Source organism: Danio aesculapii, chromosome 4 (genome assembly GCF_903798145.1).
Source record: "Danio aesculapii chromosome 4, fDanAes4.1, whole genome shotgun sequence".
Taxonomy (NCBI): domain Eukaryota; kingdom Metazoa; phylum Chordata; class Actinopteri; order Cypriniformes; family Danionidae; genus Danio; species Danio aesculapii.
Window position 1 is genome coordinate 17,068,694 of NC_079438.1, and position 20,539 is coordinate 17,089,232.

General features: G+C 40.2%; 4 non-coding genes and 2 pseudogenes across 4 annotated transcripts; 4 read left to right on the plus strand and 2 right to left on the minus strand.

Moving 5' to 3' along the window:
- The window catches only part of LOC130222235 (oocyte zinc finger protein XlCOF6-like), a 134,838-nt pseudogene extending 130,794 nt beyond the window's left edge, over nt 1–4,044 (plus strand).
- Nucleotides 1–20,539, minus strand: part of LOC130222042 (zinc finger protein 729-like) — a 632,497-nt pseudogene that overhangs the window by 15,330 nt on the left and 596,628 nt on the right.
- Nucleotides 8,669–8,787, minus strand: LOC130223991 (5S ribosomal RNA). The gene has a single exon (XR_008837095.1). It is a non-coding gene; the product is annotated as a 5S ribosomal RNA (ribosomal RNA).
- Nucleotides 15,018–15,089, plus strand: trnaq-cug (transfer RNA glutamine (anticodon CUG)). Its single transcript has one exon. It is a non-coding gene; the product is annotated as a tRNA-Gln (tRNA).
- Nucleotides 15,198–15,271, plus strand: trnai-aau (transfer RNA isoleucine (anticodon AAU)). The gene has a single exon. It is a non-coding gene; the product is annotated as a tRNA-Ile (tRNA).
- trnaf-gaa (transfer RNA phenylalanine (anticodon GAA)) lies at nt 15,360–15,432 on the plus strand. The gene has a single exon. It is a non-coding gene; the product is annotated as a tRNA-Phe (tRNA).

Consider the following 20,539-nt stretch of genomic DNA (forward strand, 5'->3'; position numbering starts at 1 on the left):
TTGGTATCTCCTCTTCACTCCAGTTTACAGACAACATGGCATTAAGAATTTGCATAAGTTCATTCATTCATTTTCCTTCAGCTTAGTCCCTTTATTCATCAAGGGTCACCACAGCAGAATGAACCACAAACTTATCCAGCATATGTTTTAAACAGCGGATGCCCTTCCAGGGCTCGACAATAAGGACCTGGGGCCAGCGTGCGAAACGCTCGGGACAATATAGAGAATGGTTACTGGCCCGATCGGGCCAGTGCTGCCTTGTCACTAAAGTATAATTTGGCTGCTACTGTTTGTCAATTGCGTGCTAATACAGGGTGCTTTCACACCCAGACGTTTGTTTCGGAACCTGTCTCGTTTGCCCAGTAAGCGTGGTTTGTCTGGCATATGTGAATCCTGCAATCGCGTGGGATCTGCGCCAAATCAATCGGTCTGTGATTGCCTGAATGAGGTGGTCTCGGCTCGATTGAGCGGATCGATTGCAGTGAGAAAACAAAACGATCCAACGAACCAGGCTATGTCACAGTGTAATATGGTTGTGTAATAGACATAAGAAGAGAGAAATATGAGCAGGGCGGGATGTCATTTCTATAGGCAAATACGTTTCATGTCTAATACGAAAGTGAAAACATGCTGAAACATTACATAGTGCTGTTTATCCATTAGGAAAATTGACCGAAGTTACCATCTGATAATTTTTCCGTATTTTAATCTTATAATATTTTGTATTAGGCCTGTTGTTTTGTTCATTTCTGCACTGTCACCTCGAAAGAAAGATCAACATTGATCTGCTTCATGGTCTGACTGCAGTCCCAGTGTTGTGAATGAGAAATGCACCCCTGCGGTAAAATGCAGGCACCCATTTCTAAGACTTTCATTAACATTCTCAGTCTACATTTTAATAAAAGTCAAAGGCCATGATTGATTAAAATGTAGACTAATATGATTAATATTTGGATGGATCAAGCAAGAACAAGTGAAATGCATTTTAAAACTAGGTTTACAAATAAATGAAAAATCTAAATATTGACTGTAGACTGATAATTAATGAGACTGTTGCTAAAGTAAGACATTTTGGTGGGTTTTGAACAAACGAAAAACATAAAATTGTTGTAGTTTTCAACAAAACCACACATTAAACAATTCATTGAAATTAATCTAATCAGTATTGTATTTAAATTAACTCTATTTATTTAAATATATATATTCTGTAAGATAAAGATTCCATTCATGAAACTCACCTCAGTCACTATCATTAGTTGTCATATATACATATATACTCTCCAATCTGCTGATTTTCACTCACTCATCGCACCACTGCAGCAACAGTGTCAGTCTAGCTGAGCTCCTATCCACTTTCATCATAACATTTCTGTAAGAGCACACATAACACTCTAGACATACCAATGACTACCAATGCACCCCTGCTGCAGAGTCACTCTACTGAGCCTCATTCCCCCTCTGCAACACAGCCGCAACAGTAACACTCTGCTTGAGTTCACATACACTTCAATTTAATCATTTACTACTGACTCACTCCCCAGCACTGCCACAGCAGTTAACATGTCTCTCCAGAGATGTCTCTCTCTTCTTCTATTACTGACTTTCATAGCACCTCTGCAGTCACAGAGATGCTCTGCTGAGCTTCATTTCCCTCTACACCACCACTGCTGCAGCAGTGATGCTCTGCTAAGCTCATATACACTTCCACTTAGCCATTCACTATTGATACACACAGAGACGCTCTGCCTGAGCTCGTGTCCACTGTCCTTCATCCATACCACTACTGACACACCCCCATCACTGCCAAAGCAGTTAAAACGCTTCTGCAAAAGTGTATTTTTACCTTTTATTATTGACTTCCATCGCACCTCTGCACAGAGATGCTCTGCTGAGCTTCATTCCCCTCTGCACCACTGCCGCAGCAGTGATGCTCTGCCTGAGCTTTGTTACACTTCCAAATTTTTATACTGATAGTCTACTCTGCTCTGCCACAGTAGTTTAAACGCCTCTGTGGATGCATAGGTACCCTTTAATAATTTCATGATACTGACACTCACCGCACGTGTGCAGCAGCAGAGACACTCTGCTGAACTTTATAGCTACATTTCACCACTACCATAGTAAGCCTGTCTAACAGAGCTCACGCATATTTGCTTCAAATCATTACATTTACCTCACTCTCCCGCCCGGTCCATGCAATTAACACTGCCCTGGGAGCACACATAGTTGTACATATTCCGTCAGCCAGTACACCACTCCAGTAGCACTGACCACTCTTATCTCACCATTTACACCCGCACCGGTCCCGTTTTTGCTTCTACAAAATTTTCTAGCACAATTTTTAACACCTTTTTATACCCAGCAGCCAGGTATTGCATTGATCTTCATTGCCTTTTGGGGGGTTCTTCAAATACACGGCTGCTGTCCCGAGCAGAGAATTTTGGGGAGTTCTCGAGACCTACCTGAGCTCAGAGCTCCCCTCTCGCCCTGCAAACGGGGGCCCAGGGCTAAAGTACCTTTTAAGCTCTGGGCTCTCTCCCGGGACAGCATGCCAAACTTGCTTATAATCAATCATCAGCTAAGTGTGAACTCTTGAAAGATGAATTGAATTGAATCTGCTTAAATGTGTACACGTTAATAGACCAAACAAAATATGATCTGTTTTATTTTACATTTAATGTGCATCAAAATTACAGTGTGTAGCCAATGTATCCATTGTTTTTTCAATTTTCAGCTTTTGATGAGAGTTTTTAATACTTAATAAAAACTAATGTTTTATTTGTTTATTTCAGACCTAATTGAAGAGAATGAGGGGAGTAAAGAGGAGAAACATCATGTCAAAATTGAGGAAAAAACTCATTTACAGACTGATGGTAGTTTGAAAAGGAGAGACGAAAATCGTTTCACCTGCACTGAGTGTGGAAAGAGTTTGGCAAGCAAAAGCAAACTTAAGATTCACATGATGATCCACATTGGAGAGAAACCATTCACATGCACTCAGTGTGGGAGGAGTTTTAACTGCTCATCACACCTCAATAAACACATGAGGATCCACACTGGAGAGAAACCATTCACATGCACTCAGTGTGGGAAGAGTTTCAGTTGCTCATCATACCTTAATCTACACATGAGGATCCACACTGGAGAGAAACCATTCACATGCACTCAGTGTGGGAAGAGTTTTAACCAAGCATCGTCCCTTAATCAACACATGAGGATCCACACTGGAGAGAAACCATTCGCATGCACTCAGTGTGGGAGGAGTTTTAACTGCTCATCACACCTTAATAAACACATGAGGATCCACACTGGAGAGAAACCATTCACATGCACTCAGTGTGGGAAGAGTTTCAGCCAATCATCATCCCTTAATCAACACATGCGGATCCACACTGGAGAAAAACCATTCACATGCACTCAGTGTGGGAAGAGTTTCAGCCAATTATCATCCCTTAATCAACACATGCGGATCCACACTGGGGAGAAACCATTCACATGCACTCAATGTGGGAAGAGTTTCAGCAAATCATCAGACCTTAATAAACACATGAAGACCCACACTGGACAGAAACCATTCACATGCACTTAGTGTGGAAAGAGTTTCAACCGATCTGCAAACCTTAATGAACACAAGATCCACACTGGTGTGAAAGAGTATATGTGCTTTAAGTGTGAGAAGACTTTTATTACAGCTCCAAAATTTTAACTGCACCAGACGATTCACACGGGAGAGACCAGACAAATGTACACACTGTGATGAGGTTTAATCAGTTAACACTTCTGAAAACACAAAAGAGGATTCACACTGGAGAAACCGTACAGATCTGATCAGTGTCTACAGAGTTTCGCTCATTCGGCGCAGCTTAAGAAACACATGGACAAAAAGTTGCACACATGACATGTATGCAGCAAAACATTTTCTCATGTGCACAGGACGTTTCACGTCTGAATAATGTTTGGAAAGGCTGAGTGATGGTATACTGTTTTCCAACACTCCTACACTGCAATGATGTGTTGCACTCCTCGCGTTTAGCATAAACGCAATAATAATAATAATAATAATACTAATAATAATAATTATTAGTATTATTATAACCATTTTTTTACCAGGAAAGATACATTGGTTTTAAATATCTTTTACAAGAGTGTCCTGGCCAAGTTTAGGCAGTACACGTCACATGGGTCTAACAGACAACAAACAAAAAACAATGCAGAGTTCAGACTGCATGATTTTCAAAGTAGTCGTGTCACAGATGTTTTCACACTGCATGACTATCTGACCTAGCGTTTTGTCACTGCTTTGTTTACACTGCAAGATGGATCAGAATAGAAAGAATGAATAGAAAGAATCGCTGACAACTTCGTCCAAACTACGTCTCACAGCCGAAAACACGTAGTATATCTTTTGTTATTAACTACATAACGCGAAAAAAGCCTTTAATGGTGTAGAAAATGTACAGATTTGCTCACCTGGGTTTGAAGGGAATCAGCAATTTCTCCTCAACTTTCTTTAACTTTCTGTATGAAACGTCAAACAGACATGGGTGCTCCTGTCAAACCTCAATTTCTTTGGTCCAAATAAACAAAAAATGAGCAAATTTTTTTATTTTTTCATTTTTTACCTTCTCCCGACTCTTCCCGCTGGCCTGCAATTACACACAAGTTAATGCTGCTCTCTCATTGGCTGTAGGCAATCGCCAATGTTATTTTCAATCAAAACTCATTTCACACAGCATGTTTTGAAGAGCCGACAGCTCCAGATATTTAGCACGCCAAATATCTGGCAGTTGTACAATATTAATTCACTGTGATGATCCTAAGACTCCAGATTGGAGTATGTGGTAAATCCTGATTGGATGCCTGCATTACTCATCAATGGGTATATAAAAGTTGGTGTAGGCTAGCTACAAGTGTTGTGAGAGCAGGAACCTAGATTGAGCGGTAAATTGAAAACATTACCTTTCGTCTCAGCTCCTTCACCACAACAGACTGCTGCCGCTGCACTGATTCATCTTTAAATCTCACATTCCATTCCTCATGTAAAAAAAGATACTTGAAGTCCATTTGGGGTAAGGACTCACCTCCAAACTGGAGTTGGCCACCATTTTCCAGTCAAGCACTTTAGTTTCTGACTTAGAGGTGCTGTTCCTCTTCATAAGGGAACTTCTACGTGTGTCTGTATAAACAGACTTTGGGAGTGCTATAGACGACCAATCACTTCTAAAGAACGGGCCAATGAAATGCCAATTGAATTGGCGGAGCTTAGCTCCACAGCTGAAACTGATGAGCCAATTAGGGCTATATCAGTCGGCTGCTGAAGCCAGCTCATCAGAATTGTTGCTTCAGAACCGATCTGAGACTGAAGAACCCTTCTGCTGAGCTGACTTCCAATGCTGAAGGAAGCATTCTGTTCACCAGTGTGGGGAGAGATGTTTTAGCGGCAGTCGAGCTGGGTTTCCCGTCCCTTTGGCGTTTCGCTGGTGATCTAAAAGAGCAGTTTTTACAAAGAGCAGAATTCCCTAAGAGAGCACACGGTCATGTAGCGCGTGTTTTTAAAGATGTCGTCTCGACTGTGCGTTTCTGGATGCGGTGGTTTCCTTGCCCCGGATGACAGGCATGAGTCTCTGCTTCGAGTACAAGCGCTGGTCCATCCTCTGGGTTGGCTGCGCTTTCATTAAATGACACCGGGGACCTGATGTCCATCGCTGCATTGGAGGGTGGGTTGACATGCTTCGATGAAGATCCGGACCCCCTGCCACCCTCCACGGTTGTCAGTGTGGTTTCGGATCTGGAATCGAACATGTTAGGCGTGTTATCCCGGGCTGCTTCGGCCGTGGGACTGGAAATGGCTTGTCCCCCAGAACCGTGGCCGGACTGCTTAGACGGGTGCTACGTGGGGGCGAAGAAGGCGGCGAAGCCTTCTAGACCCCCCGTCCCCTTCTTCCCGGAGGTACACAGAGAGCTTACGCTGGCATGGAGGGCACCTTTTTCTGCTCAGTCCTCGTGTGCTCCCGCTCTCACCTCCCTCGATGATGGAGCGGCCAGGGGATATGAGGCGATTCCTCAGGTGGAGCGTGCTATCGCGGACAATCTCTGTCCGCAGAGCCGCTCCACTCGGAGAGATTCGCCCAAACTCCCTTCCAAAGCGTGCAGGTTAGCTGAGTCTCTCACAGCCAGAGCCTACACTGCTGCGGGCCAGGCCGCCTCCGCTCTGCACGCTATGGCCACCTATCAACGCTACCAAGCCGAGAAGCTGGCTGAGATGCAGGAGGGAATTCTGCGATTATCTCCAGCTCGCAGCACCGGGACCCTTCGCCTCAGGCCCTCACAGTGCAGCAGAATAGACTCCTTTCTTTCACTCTGGCCTCACCGTGGGATCCAGGGAGGAAGGTACGAGAAATTCTCTTTTTTTCAGCTCTTCCGCGTGGACTCATCGCTTCCCAGGATGAGCCCTCCCTTCCGAACTGCCCCTCCGCTGGCGCGCGCTCTGCTGGTCTGGTTAGCACTGCCCAGTGCGTCACAGTGGCTCATACGGACGGTCAGACTCGGCTATGGGATTCAGTTCGCTATTCGCCCTCCCAAGTTCACGGGTGTCCTTTTTACGAGGGTTATCCCCGTGAACACCCCTGTCTTGCGAGAGGAGATTGCTGTCCTCCTGGCGAAGGATGCAATCGAGCAGGTCCCTCCGAATAGCGCACCAGGCTAATGCTTTCCTGTGTAAATGAGCTCCACAGGAAGATAGTGGTCCAACTGAAAAGTTTTCAGAGGCTCCTGGGGCATATGGCATCCGTGGTCACGCCACTCGGTTTGCTTCATATGGCACCACTTCAACGTTGGTTTCGCGATCGAGTCCCACATCTGGCTTTTCTAGGGGCCGGAGTGCCCCTAGGGCTAGTATCCAGGCAAGTTGTCGTAATGACACATGCATCCAGCACGAGCTGGAGGGCCGTGTGCAACGAGCATGCAGCCACTGGTTCGTGGTCCGGACCCCACCTGCATTGGCATATCAACTGTCTGGAGCTGTTGGCAGTGTATCTGGCTCTCCGCTGCTTTTTTCCGGTGCTGGAGCAGAAACACGTGCTGTTCAGGATGGACAGCATGGTGACGGTGGCTTATATCAACTGTATGGGGGGTATACGCTCTCGCCGCATGTCTCAGCTCGCTCGCCGTCTCCTCCTTTGGAGTCATACGCGGCTGAAATCACTGCGTGCCAATCACATTCCGGGCAAGCTCAATCGTGCAGCCGATGCGCTCTCACAGCAGCTACTGTCCCGAGAAGAGTGGAGAATCCACCCCAATTCTGTCCAGCTGATATAGGTGCGCTTCGGGGAAGCCCAGATTGATCTGTTTGCTTCCACCGAGAATGCACATAGCCAGCTGTTTTATTCCCTGAGTGAGGCCCCCCTCGGCACGGATGCACTGGCTCACAGCTGGACATCGGGCACGTGAAAATATGCGTTTTCCCCAGTGAGCCTAATCGCACAAACTTTGTGCAAAGTCATGGAGGACGAGGAGCAGGTCTTGTTTGTTGATCTCTGGAAGATCTCTGGAATCTCCACGTGTGGTCCATAGACGGAGCGCAGAGAACTTAGGGGATTTACTGCCCAAGGTACTTAACACCATCACTCAGGCTAGAGCACCCTCTATGAGGCATACCTACGCCCTGAAGTGGAGTCTATTCTCTGAGTGGTGCGCTTCTCGCCAAGAAGACCCCTGAACTTGCCAGATTTGCATTGTATTATCCTTCCTTCAGGACAAGCTGGAGTGTAGGCTGTCACCCTCCACACTGAAGGTTTACGTGGGTGCGATCTCCGCTCATCATGACGAGGTGGATGGCAACACGCTCGGGAAGCATGATCTAATCATCCGATTCCACAGAGGCGCGCGGCGATTAAATCCTTCCCGCCCCCCTCTCATGCTCTCTTGGGATCTCTCCATAGTCCTGGTGGGTCTGCAGAGAGATCCGTTTGAGCCACTCAATTCTGTATCACTTAAAACTCTGTCATTAAAGACAGCTTTGCTGATCGCATTGGCGTCATTCAAGAGAGTTGGGGTTCTGGAGGCATTTTCGGTCAGCGAATCTTGCCTTGAATTCGGGCTGGGTTACTTTCACGTTGTCCTGAGACCCCGACCTGGCTATGTGCCTGTGGAGGAGGCAGGCCCAGCCCACTCACTGCTTTGTCCCGTTCGCGATTTACGCCTTTACGTGGAATGAACGCAAAATGTAAGATCATGTGAACAGCTCTTTATCTGTTACAGTGGACGGCAGAAGGGAAGTGCTGTATCAAAACAGAGGTTGTTTTGATCCCGCGGGCCCTTGGCCGCGCGTCCTTGGTTCTATGGGAAAGTGAAGCAAGGGGTCTTTGGCCAAGCTGTCAGCCCAAACTGGTGCGTCAGTTTCCCACGTGCCTCTGGCCACGCCTTCTGGCTCAATGGGAAAGAAGCAGGGGTCTATGGCCAAGCCGTTTGCCCGAACTGGTGAGTCCATTCCCGCGTGCCTCTGGCCGTGCGTCCTTGGTTCTATGGGAAATTGAAGCAGGGGGTCTTTGGTCAAGCTGTCAGCTCAAACAGCCCACCCCTCCCAAATAAAATGAATGCGAGAAAAGACACCAGCATCAGAGCTGTGACACGGGGAAGTGTATTAGCTGCCAAATGAAGGAATTCAAAAAACTTACAGCACCTGGTATTCCCAGGCGGTCTCCCATCTAAGTACTAACCAGGCCCAACCCTGCTTAGCTTCCGAGTTTAGATGAGATCAGGTATTGCCAGGGTGGTATGGCCACAAGCGAGAGCAGCCGTCAAGAGTTGGCTATTTAAAAATAGGCACAGCACCAGGAGCCGAGCGCAGCTTAGCTTGCGTTGACACCGCACCGACAGAAACAATGCCCTGCTTTGTTACCTAAAGTTTTCTCCCTTCAATCTCAGTGTGTATGTTATCATAAAAACATTTCCATGTTCTCAACAACTCTTTATAAAACTCAGGAATATTTTCTATCATGCGGACTTTAAATGCCATCCATAAGAAATCATCTCCTATTTGTCCACATTTATTAATAAAATAACTCATGATGCTTTTCCACGGAATATTGTCTTCATTTAAAAACTTCTTTAATGTTTTAATTCTCATACTTTTCATTCTTATCCATGGATCTATAAGTCCTAATCCTCCCTCATCCACCTTTCCAATGATAGTGTTATATGCAATTTTAGATGGTTTATCATCCCATAAAAACTTTAAAATCATAGTTTTTATTTTCTTATACACCCACGTAGGTAGACTAACAGCACTTAAAACATACCACATCTTAGATAGAAAAAGAGAATTTAATACCAGTACTTTCCCTTTTAAAAACAATACTCTCTGCTTCCAAAAACATAATCTTTTTTCCATTTTATTTATGAGTTCATCCCAAATTATTTCTCTAGTTTTGATTTCATCATATCCCAGTGTAATGCCTAAGATCTTTATGTAATTGTTTTGTTCTTTAAATTCCCAATTTCCTTGTGGAGCTTCTGCTTTTCCCATCTTAATGTATTCCGTTTTTTCTTTATTTACTTTTGCTCCCGATCCTCGACAATATTTGTCAAATATTTCCATAGCTTTCCCAACACTTTTAAAATCTTTTAAAAATAGAGTAGTATCATCAGCATACTGAAAAATCTTCTGTTCTGTCTGTTCTATCATAAACCCTTTAATTTCCTTTTCTCCATTTATAGCTAAGCCTAATGGTTCAGCAACTAGTGTGTATAATAATGCTGATAAAGGACATCCTTGTCTTATAGATCTGGAAATTTCAATGTAGTCTGTTAAAAATACATTTATTTTAAAACAACTAAAAATATCTGTATAAACACATTTGATCCACTTAATGAAATTCTCACCAAAGCCAAATTTCTGGATTAAGTCAAATAAATAGCTGTGCTCAACTCTATCAAAAGCTTTCTCTAGATCTATGCTGAATAAAAATCCTTCATCTTTTTTTTCTTTTATGTACCAGATTAAATCTCTTATACTTGTTATTGTGTCTGCTATATCTCTGCCTATTACACCATAAGCTTGATTAGTTGTGATAAGAGTGGGAACTACCTTTTTAAGTCTGTTTGCTAAAATCTTTGCTAATATTTTATAATCTGTATTTAGCATACTTAAAGGTCTATAATTTTGCAAATCATCTTTATCACCTTTATTTTTATAAATTATTTTAATCATTCCTTTCTTCATACTCTCACTCAACTCTCCTTTTTTAAAAATAGCAGTAAAAAGATCTTTTAAAATTGGAATTAAAACATCTTTAAAAGACTTATTAAACTCGGATGATAAACCATCTAAACCAGGGCTTTTCCCATTGCTTAATTGTGTTATAGCTTCATTTATCTCATCTTCAGTTATATCACTATCACACCGTTCTTTATCCTCTTCACTTACTTTAACCTTTATTTGATTCAATAAAAAATCCTTATCTTCTTCATGAACTCCTTCTCCCTTAAACAAAATGCCATAGAAATCTTTAACTGTTCTTAAAATACTTTCTTTATCTTTGACATTTTTCCCTTTTATTGAGACATTCTTTATCAAATCGGCTTTTTGTCGTGTTGTTTCTAAATCATAAAAGAACTTTGTACTTCTTTCTCCTTCCACTGTGTTTTTCATCTTGCTTCTTATTCTAGCTCCCATACATTTTTCCTCTTCTACTTTTTTCAGTTTCTCTTCTAATATCACTATTCTCCTAATATCCATATTTCCTTCTGTTATCTTTTCCATTTCATTCTCCCATTCTTTGTTTAATTGTCTTTCTTTAGCTCGATTAGCCTTCTGCATTTTCTTTGAACATTCTATTGAAAATCTTTTGGCCTCTAATTTGACATTATCCCACCACACACTTATTTCTTCATCATATAACTCATCATTTACACTATTAATAATAATATTTTCCATTTCAATTTTATAACAATAATTCTTTAAGAGCTCTGTATTAAACACCCATACACCTGGTCCTCTTTCAACTCCACTGAGATCCATCATTACATACAAAAAATCATGGTCACTACAGCTAAAAATCTTGTAAAAAATCTTTGAAATAAAAGATTCTAATCTTCTTGTACATAAAACATAGTCTAATCTACTTTGTTTTAAAACTGTGTTCACCCACTGCCTTCTTGAGTATTCTCTTTTGACTCTATTTCTCTCTCTCCAAACATCTACATATTTATGTTTTTCAATCATGTATTTCAGTTCTTTTCTTCCAACATCTGCTCTATAAACCATATAATCATCTACATCTATCCTTTCTAAAACAGTATTAAAATCTCCTAAGACAATAACATTATTCCATCCACTCATTAAAACACTTAGGTCCTTAAAAAAAGTAACTCTTTCCAAGTCTTGATTTGGAGCATGGATGTTACATATTGTTATTTCTTCACCCTTATTTCTATTTTAATAGTTAAGATCCTTCCATAGTTATCTTTAAATAAAACATCAAATCAGCATCCTATTCCTCTTCTAATTAATATTGCCATGCCTTTTTTCTTATTTGGGTCATTATTATACAATATTTCCCCGTCCCAACATTTTTTAAGTTCATTAATAATCGTTTCATTCCATCCAGTCTCTTGTATACATATTATATCACATTTTTCTGTTAAAGCAATTACATTTTCAGACTTCACTTTAGATGACAGCCCTCTTACATTAATTGAAACCAAATATAAGTTGTTCATTAGAAATATAAAAGAAAACGAGCCATCCAAACAAAAGAAAATCCAAATTAAACAAACCATCAATCATTTGTTGTCTTTTATATCTAAAATCTTAGATCAGTTCTGTCAGTTTTTAGTTTTGCTTCTTTTCGTAATTTCTGTTTCTTAAGCACTTGCTGAATATTTATTTGTACAGTTTTTCTGCGTCTTCTGTTTATGCTGTCTATTGTTCTGTCTTTAGTCCCAATATTTATTTCATCATTATCATCATCGCTTACCTCTTCATCAATTCTGCTTTCTGTATTTTCACCTGCTGCTCCTTGTTCTTTTTCCATGTCCTGTCCATCATCTTTCATTAGATGTTGTGCCTCAGTCTCTACTGTATCTCCTTCATCCTCTTCACTCATAGCCTGCTCCTCTTCTTGTTCATTCAAACCATCCGCTGTTAAATCCTGTGCTTCATCCTCTTTCTTCATCACTTGATTTTTCCATTGGTTTATGCATTTCCATAACTCCAGTCTCTTCCTCGTCCGATTCACATCTGCACCACAATGTTGTCTTTTTGCAGCCTTGGCACCGTGGGGCTTTACAGTCCCACGCAAAATGCCCCTGCTCCAGACATTCTCTACACACAAATTGTGGGCAGTCTTTTTTTTCATGTTCAGTGCTTCCACATAATCTGCATGTTTTTATCTGCTGATCATGTATCACTCTAAAATATTTTGGTCCTTCCTCTGTATCAAATTTGACATTGTAAGGAAGAGTCATGACTTCTTTTGGAAATTTCCTGGATGATATCTTCTTCTTAGTGGGAGAATTGGAGAAACTCCCCAGTCCACAAGCTTTTGGATGATTTCACTATCTTGAATATAATTGGGTAAATTTAAAAAAGAAACCATTCTCTCAGTTGCGCAGAGTTTTGATATTTCACAGAATTGTTGGTTGATCATTAGTCCATCCATTAAACTATCACAGTCTGTTTCATTTTCCATAGTTAGTTCATAGTCAAAATTTGATTTTTTCCTCAGTCCAAACAATTTTCCAACTCCAGTCTTTCCTTCCACAGCCTTTATAATCATAACTACTGTGATATTTTCAGGATCTTTCACAGTCATTGTCAAAGTTGTTTCTTTTTTATATTGTCTCTGAAATCTAGCTTGACTTTTCAGTTTGTTTATCATCTCATTTCTTTGACTTGTTTGTAGGGTGTTTTCCAAACATTCAGCAACTGCTTTACCTTTAGTTTGTTGTTTTTCTCCACTTCCTCCTCTACTTGTGTCTGACCTATTTTTCCTCCTTCTTGCCACAACAGTTGCCCATGTGTCATCATTGTCGATGTCCTTGTTTAAATCTCTTGAATTGTTATCTTCAGGAGTAGCTTTGTCCGTGCTGCCATAGTCCATATTCAGTTCCTGTTCCTTTACCGGGGTGTCCATCCTTTCAAAAGGTTTTAACCCCAAACAGATAAGACTGTCTGGGGTTTAACTAAAACTAAACAAAATTTATATAACTTATTTCAAGCAAAATCAAGTAAAAAACAATAAAGAAAATCAAAATGGGAGAGCCTTTCTCTCCCTACTGCCACCTCACACTTCCTTGAAAGCAGTGACTCAGTCAAACTCAAGGGGGCGTGCTCAGGGTGGTATGGCCGTAAGCGAGAGCAGCCGTCAAGAGTTGGCTATTTAAAATAGGCGCAGCACCAGGAGCCGAGTGCCGCTCAGCTTGCCTTGACACAGCACCGACAGAAACAATGCCCTTGGCCCCTCAATAGTTTACCTATTTTTTTTTTTTTTTAATTATTTAATAAAAATGTTTTTTTTGCCAAATTAAGGAATTCAAAAAGCTTACAGCACGTGGTATTCCCAGGCGGTCTCCCATCCAAGTACTAACCAGACCCAACCCTGCTTTGCTTCCGAGTTCAGATGAGATCAGGCATTGCTTTTTTTTTTCTTTTTTTTGTTAAAAATAATTTTCAAATACAATAAAACAATACATTGAGTGACTTTTCAAACATCAAAAATAAAATAAAAAAATAATTATATAAAATACATTCATTTGTATTTGTCCCACATCCAGGTAACACCATTAGTCGTCAAATTGCCTAGAATAGCGTGCTATTCTTTTGAAGGTCCTTCCTAGTAATGCTCCAGTAAATGTGTGAGGAGCCCTGCATGCCGAATGACGAGTTACACAGAAATCAATGCACATTGGCCTTGCCTTGGATGGACCTTCTGCTACTTTCCTGCAAGGCCAGTTTTTTAATTCATCATCTTCATCTCGGGCAGCAGCTCTACACCATCTTGAGGTTCCATAATGTAATGGATAGCACTCTGCATCCAGCGATCTAAATTCAAATCTAGATGGGGCCTGTTTTTTTTTGCCAGTACTGGCCAAATTTTTACTCTCTTATGCCTCAGATGCACTTAAGGGCTCAGCTTGGTCTCACAGACATCCCTGCTGCAGGAAAGCTGTGTGATGGCAGCTGAAATTGCTCAGTTGGGAGAGCGTTAGACTGAAGATCTAAAGGTCCCTGGTTCGATCCCGGGTTTAGGCAAAGCAATGTTGTTGTTCTGTTTTGGGCACAGGGTCAGTTGAATGAAAGTCACCCAAAAAGCCTAGCCGCTTCACCCTTAAGTCCACCTGCTTCCATTTGACTAAAACGCTATCTTTCTCCCAGGTGGTCACATCGCTTCTGGTGATGATTCCTATGGCCTAATCGACAGCACTCTGCTATGTATTTAGTGCTTTGATTTCCCACTGCGGACGCGCCATCGAATAAAAGAAAACTGTGACTTGATAGGGCTTCTGAAGGATTGCAATGATTAGTACTACACAGAACCGGCAAAGCTGACGTAAGGAAATTCGCTCTAAACCCTCCAGGTGCAACCAGCTTTGCAATAAAAGCCACTGTGAAAGGCATGAAAACACAAGTGGAGAATGCGGGCATCGATCCCGCTACTTCTCGCATGCTAAGCGACCGGTCTACCATTTAAGCTAATTCCCCTTTTCACAATCAAAATTGAACATTTAGACGTGGTCGAAAAAGAAAAAATAAGATCACATCTGTTCTGTGGTGGCTTCTTTGCCCTGCCTGCCATTTAGTCGTCAAATTGCCTAGAATGGTGTGCTTTTCTTTTGAAGGCCCTACCTAGTCCTGCTCCAGTAAATGTGTGAGGAGCCCTGCATGCCGAATGACGAGTTACTCAGAAATCAATGCACATTGGCCTTGCCTTGGATGGACCTTCTGCTACTTTCCTGCAACGCCATTTTTTTAATTCATCATCTTCATGTCGGCCAGCAGCTCTATATTATCTAAAGGTTCCATGGAGTAATGGTAAGCACTCTGGACTCTGAATCCAGTGATCCGAGTTCAAATCTCGGTGGGACCTGTTTTTATTTTGCCAGCACCGTAAAAAAAAAGTTAAAATAGCAACCTGTCCCTTGAAGGCCAAAGAATGACAGTAACTCTGGGTTTTCCAGCACACTGGTAAGAAAACGGCCGGTTAGCTCAGTTGGTTAGAGCGTGGTGCTAATAACGCCAAGGTCGTGGGTTCGATACCCGTACTGGCCAAATTTTTACTCTCTTATGCCTCAGATGCACTTAAGGGCTCAGCTTGGTCTCACAGACATCCCTGCTGCAGGAAAGCTGTGTCATGGCAGCCGAAATAGCTCAGTTGGGAGAGCGTTAGACTGAAGATCTAAAGGTCCCTGGTTCGATCCCGGGTTTCGGCAAAGCAATGTTGTTGTTCTGTTTTGGGCACAGGGTCAGTTGAATGAAAGTCACCCAAAAAGCCTAGCCGCTTCACCCTTAAGTCCACCTGCTTCCATTTGACCAAAACGCTATCTTTCTCCCAGGTGGTCACATCGCTTCTGGTGATGATTCCTATGGCCTAATCGACAGCACTCTGCTATATATTTAGTGCTTTGATTTCCCACTGCGGACGCGCCATCGAATAAAAGAAAACTGTGACTTGATAGGGCTTCTGAAGGATTGCAATGATTAGTACTATACAGAACCGGCAAAGCTGACGTAAGGAAATTCGCTCTAAACCCTCCAGGTGCAACCAGCTTTGCAATAAAAGCCAGTGTGAAAGGCATGAAAACAGAAGTGGATAATGCGGGCATCGATCCAGCTACCTCTCTCATGCATGCTAAGCGACCGTTCTACCATTTAAGCTAATTCCCCTTTTCACAATCAAAATTGAACATTTTAGACGTGGTCGAAAAAGAAAAAATAATATCACATCTGTTCTGTGGTGGCTTCTTTGCCCTGCCTGCCATTTAGTCGTCAAATTGCCTAGAATGGCGTGCTTTTCTTTTGAAGGCCCTACCTAGTAATGCTCCAGTAAATGTGTGAGGAGCCCTGCATGCCGAATGACGAGTTACTCAGAAATCAATGCACATTGGCCTTGCCTTGGATGGACCTTCTGCTACTTTCCTGCAAGGCCAGTTTTTTAATTCATCATCTTCATCTCGGGCAGCAGCTCTACACCATCTTGAGGTTCCATAATGTAATGGATAGCACTCTGCATCCAGCGATCTAAATTCAAATCTAGATGGGACCTGTTTTTTTTTTTGCCAGCACCGCACAAAAAAGCTAAAATAGCATTCTATTCCCTTGAAGGCCAGAGAATAACAGTTACTATGGGTTTTCTAGGACCCTCAAGTCCAGCTGCTTCACCCTTAAGTCCACCTGCTTCCATTTGACCAAAACTCTATCTTTCTCCCAGGTGGTCACTTTTTTTTTTATACTGTTCAAAATTCATACAATTCACTTATTTATACAGATTACACTTAAGACAAAACATTAAAAAGGTCCATTTTACATCATAGCTTCACAACAATGTGTTTTTTTTTTGGTGTTTTTTTTACATAAAATGTTGCAAGTTGTATTCCTTAAAAGGTAAAATCACATTTTTAAAAAGACATTTTTATTCCTGTGTCATTTAAAATCTTTGTGACTTCTTGAGTAAAAACATCATAAAAAGCCTCCTGCATTTCCTCTAACTTAAAATAATAAAATAGACATTCAAAATATTTCTCCACCTTATTATCACATTCTTTGTTCAGCCCCAACAGTAACACCTTTTCCCACTCAAGATTGTCGTCTCTTTCTCCTTTCAAAGTTAAAATCATGCTTTTGCATTTCTCATTAAAATCTTTAAACTCATTACAATATAAAAACAAGTGTAAAAATCCTTCATCTGCATCTTGACATACTTTACATGTGAGACTTTCCTCCATCCCTATTCTGTTTAAAATGACATCTGTAAACACTGCTTTACTCCTGATAAAATATTCTAAATTCTCCAGTTTTAACTGTACAAATTTGCCATTTATATTAGCCCATATGTTGTCTTCATTTACATCTTTAAACATCCGTATCCAGTACTGATTTGCACCAGGTTTCTTAAAAACCCCATCTCTAAAAAAAACCCATAAATCATTTTCACTGTACAATCTTTAAAATCCCACCATTTCTCTCCAAATCTTACACTCACATCTTTACTTGGTTTATTTTCTTCCATGTTTTCTATTCTTGTTAACCATTCTGCAGGTATGGCATTTTTAATTATGTCGTATTCCTTTATTAAGTCTTGTCTGTTAAAATCCTCCTTCGCTTCATCCATCACATCAATAACATACTGCACCGGTAAAAATCCTTCCTTAAATTCATATAAAATATCCCTTACTCTTGTTATTCCCACCTCCCACCATTTCCTAAAAAACACCACTTTCTCTTGATTAAGAATGTCACTGTTTAAGAATAAAGGCTGATTTAAAATGTTCTCGCGTCCTTGTATATTAAAATGTACACAAGTTAAAAATTTCCCCCATGCTCCAATCAATTCTTTATAAAAGTCTGGTAGACCCTCTGTCATGAATGTTTTCATCCTAATCCATAAAATATTATCTCCCATATTAAAATTCCCACTTTTATTTAAAAAATATTCCATTGTTCTTTTCCATGCTGCCTTATTTTCTTCATCCAAATATTTCTTTACCATTTTCACTCTTAAGCTGTTTTTTCTTTGCTCCACGTCTATTAAACCTAGTCCCCCTTTGCCTACTTCTCCAATCAACGTTGTGTATGCTATCCTTGGAGGCTTCCCTTCCCATAAAAAATCTAAAAAACATTTTTTCAGCCTTTTTTCCATCCACAGTGGCATTGATGACACATATAAAATATTCCATAATTTAGAAACCATTAAAACATTCAATATTAAAACCCTCCCCTTCAAAGTTAAAGACATTAATTTCCAAAACCTCAGCCTTCTTTCAATCCCTCCTAACATTTCCTCCCACATGGTTACTTCTGCTTTCTTTTCATCCCTCCCAACTACAATGCCTAAAATTTTAATTTCATCCATTTCCTTGAACGTAAAATGTCCAGATAAATCCTCAGTTCCTCCAAATCTCAAATATACTGTTTTATCTTTGTTTATTTTAGCTCCTGAACCCTTGCAAAAATGTTGCACCGTTTCCATTGCTTGTTTTACACTTGCTAGATCTTGTAGTATTAATGTGGTATCATCAGCATATTGAAATATTTTATTCACTCCCCCCTCTACCTCTATTCCTTTTATTCGTTCCTCATGCTTCACAGCTAATCCCAGTGGTTCTGCAACTAAGGCATATAAAAGTGCAGATAACGGGCAACCCTGTCTGATTGATCTTGTTATTTTAAAACAGTCTGTTAAAAAACCATTGCGTTTTATCCTGGTTATAGCTCCTCTGTATAAAATCTGAACCCACTTTATAAAATTTTCCCCAAAACCAAAACTCTTTAGCACTCCAAATAAAAAGTCATGCTCGACTCTATCAAAAGCTTTCTCAAAGTCCAGACTAATTAAAAAACCATCTTTCTTCTTATCATTTATATATCTTATTGTGTCTTTAATACTCATAGTTGTGTCAGCAATGTCTCGTCCTTTTATACTATATGCTTGGTTTGTTTTGATTATGCTTGGCATCACTTCCTTTAATCTGTTAGCTAAAACTTTTGCTAAAATCTTAAAATCAGTATTGAGCATTGTTATAGGTCTATAATTTTTTAAATCTACTTTATCCCCCTTTCCTTTGTATATCACCTTCATTAAGCCCATCCCCATTCTTTTATTTACCCCACCATTCTCAAAAATCTCATCATATACTTCCTTTAAAATACTAGATAAAATATCTTTAAAAACAATATAAAATTCACTTCCCAACCCATCAATTCCTGGACTTTTCTTTTTGTTCAATTCACTAATTGCTCTTTTTATTTCTTCTTCTCTTACCTCTTTGTCACATTCTATTTTTTCCTCTTCTTCTACTCTTGATTTGATTAGCTTTAGCAATTCCCTTTTTTCTTTTTCTTTTACTCCCTCTGTGCAAAACAATTTCTCATAATATGATCTTATTTCTTCCAAAATCTCCTCATTTTCTTCCACTATGTTCCCATTTTTGCTCCTTATTTCTTTAATCATTTCTGCCTTCCCTCTTGTCTTCTCAAGATCAAAGAAAAATTTAGTGCACTTTTCCCCCTCCACTGTAAATTTGGCTTTGCTTCTTAACCTTGCACCTTCAAATTTCTCCTCCTCCATTTCTTTCAGTCTTCCTTCCAGTTCTTTTATCTTTTGTATATCTTTTCCATTCTCATTTTTCAATTCGTTTTCTAGTTTTTCTTTCAACTCTTTTTCCTTATATTTTTTACAATTTTGTAATTGTCTACAGTATTTTATTGTAAACTTTTTAACTAAATGTTTCACATTCTCCCACCACATTCTTTTGTCCTCATTATAAATTTCATTCCCTTTTTCCTTTTGAATAATTTCCTTTATACTTAAAACATAGTCTTTATTCTTTAAAACCGCTGTGTTTAAAACCCATACCCCTGGCCCTCTTTTCACATTACTCCAGTCTAGATTCATAAAAATTGGCTTATGGTCACTCAGACTTGTTTCTTCATATTTGATCTTGCTTATGAACCCTTCAACATTTCTTGTGCATAAAATAAAATCGATTCTTGTCTGACAAAAAAAATTCCCCACTAACTGTCTTCTTGAGTACTCTTTTTTCTGTTCATTCCTTTCTCTCCACACATCAATTAAATTCATTTCCTCCATCAATATTTTCAGTTCTTTTCTCCCTTTATCCGTTTTAAAAACCATTCCCTCAGCCATTTCTAATTTACTAAAAACAGTGTTAAAATCCCCCATGATAATAACTCTTTCATGATCCTTTAAATAATCTCTTAGTACATTAAAATACTCTTTCTTTCTGTTCTCCTCTGTTGGGGCATGAACGTTCACCATAATTAATTTTTCTTCTCATACTCCATTTCACATTTCATACACTTCCCCTCTTTGTCATTATAGATTGTTTACATAAAACCTCACTGTTTTCTTTTATTAAAATTGCAACTCCTCTCCCCAGCCTCCCATCCCCATTATTGTATAAAATCTCCCCACTCCACCTTTTTCTTATTTCCTTCATGTATTCTTCCTTCCAGTTTGTCTCTTGTAATAAAATCACATCTTCTCGTTTACACATTTCTTTCACTTTTTCAAATTTTCTGATGTCTAAAAGCCCTCTTGCATTAAAAGACACAATTCCTAAAACCATAAATAAGATAAAAACATTCATAAAAACCATCATCTCAGTCCATCTCTTCCAAGCCCTTTAGCAACTCATACTTATTTTCGCATTCGATTTCTCCATCTTTTAGCAGTTTTTTCCTTGCAGTCTCTAAATTAGGTTTTATCTTTATCGATCTTCTTCTTTTTGATGATTTTACCTGTGTCTCTTTGTTTCCCTCCTTTTGTAAATGTTCCTCTAACTCGTCTTGTTCCTCATT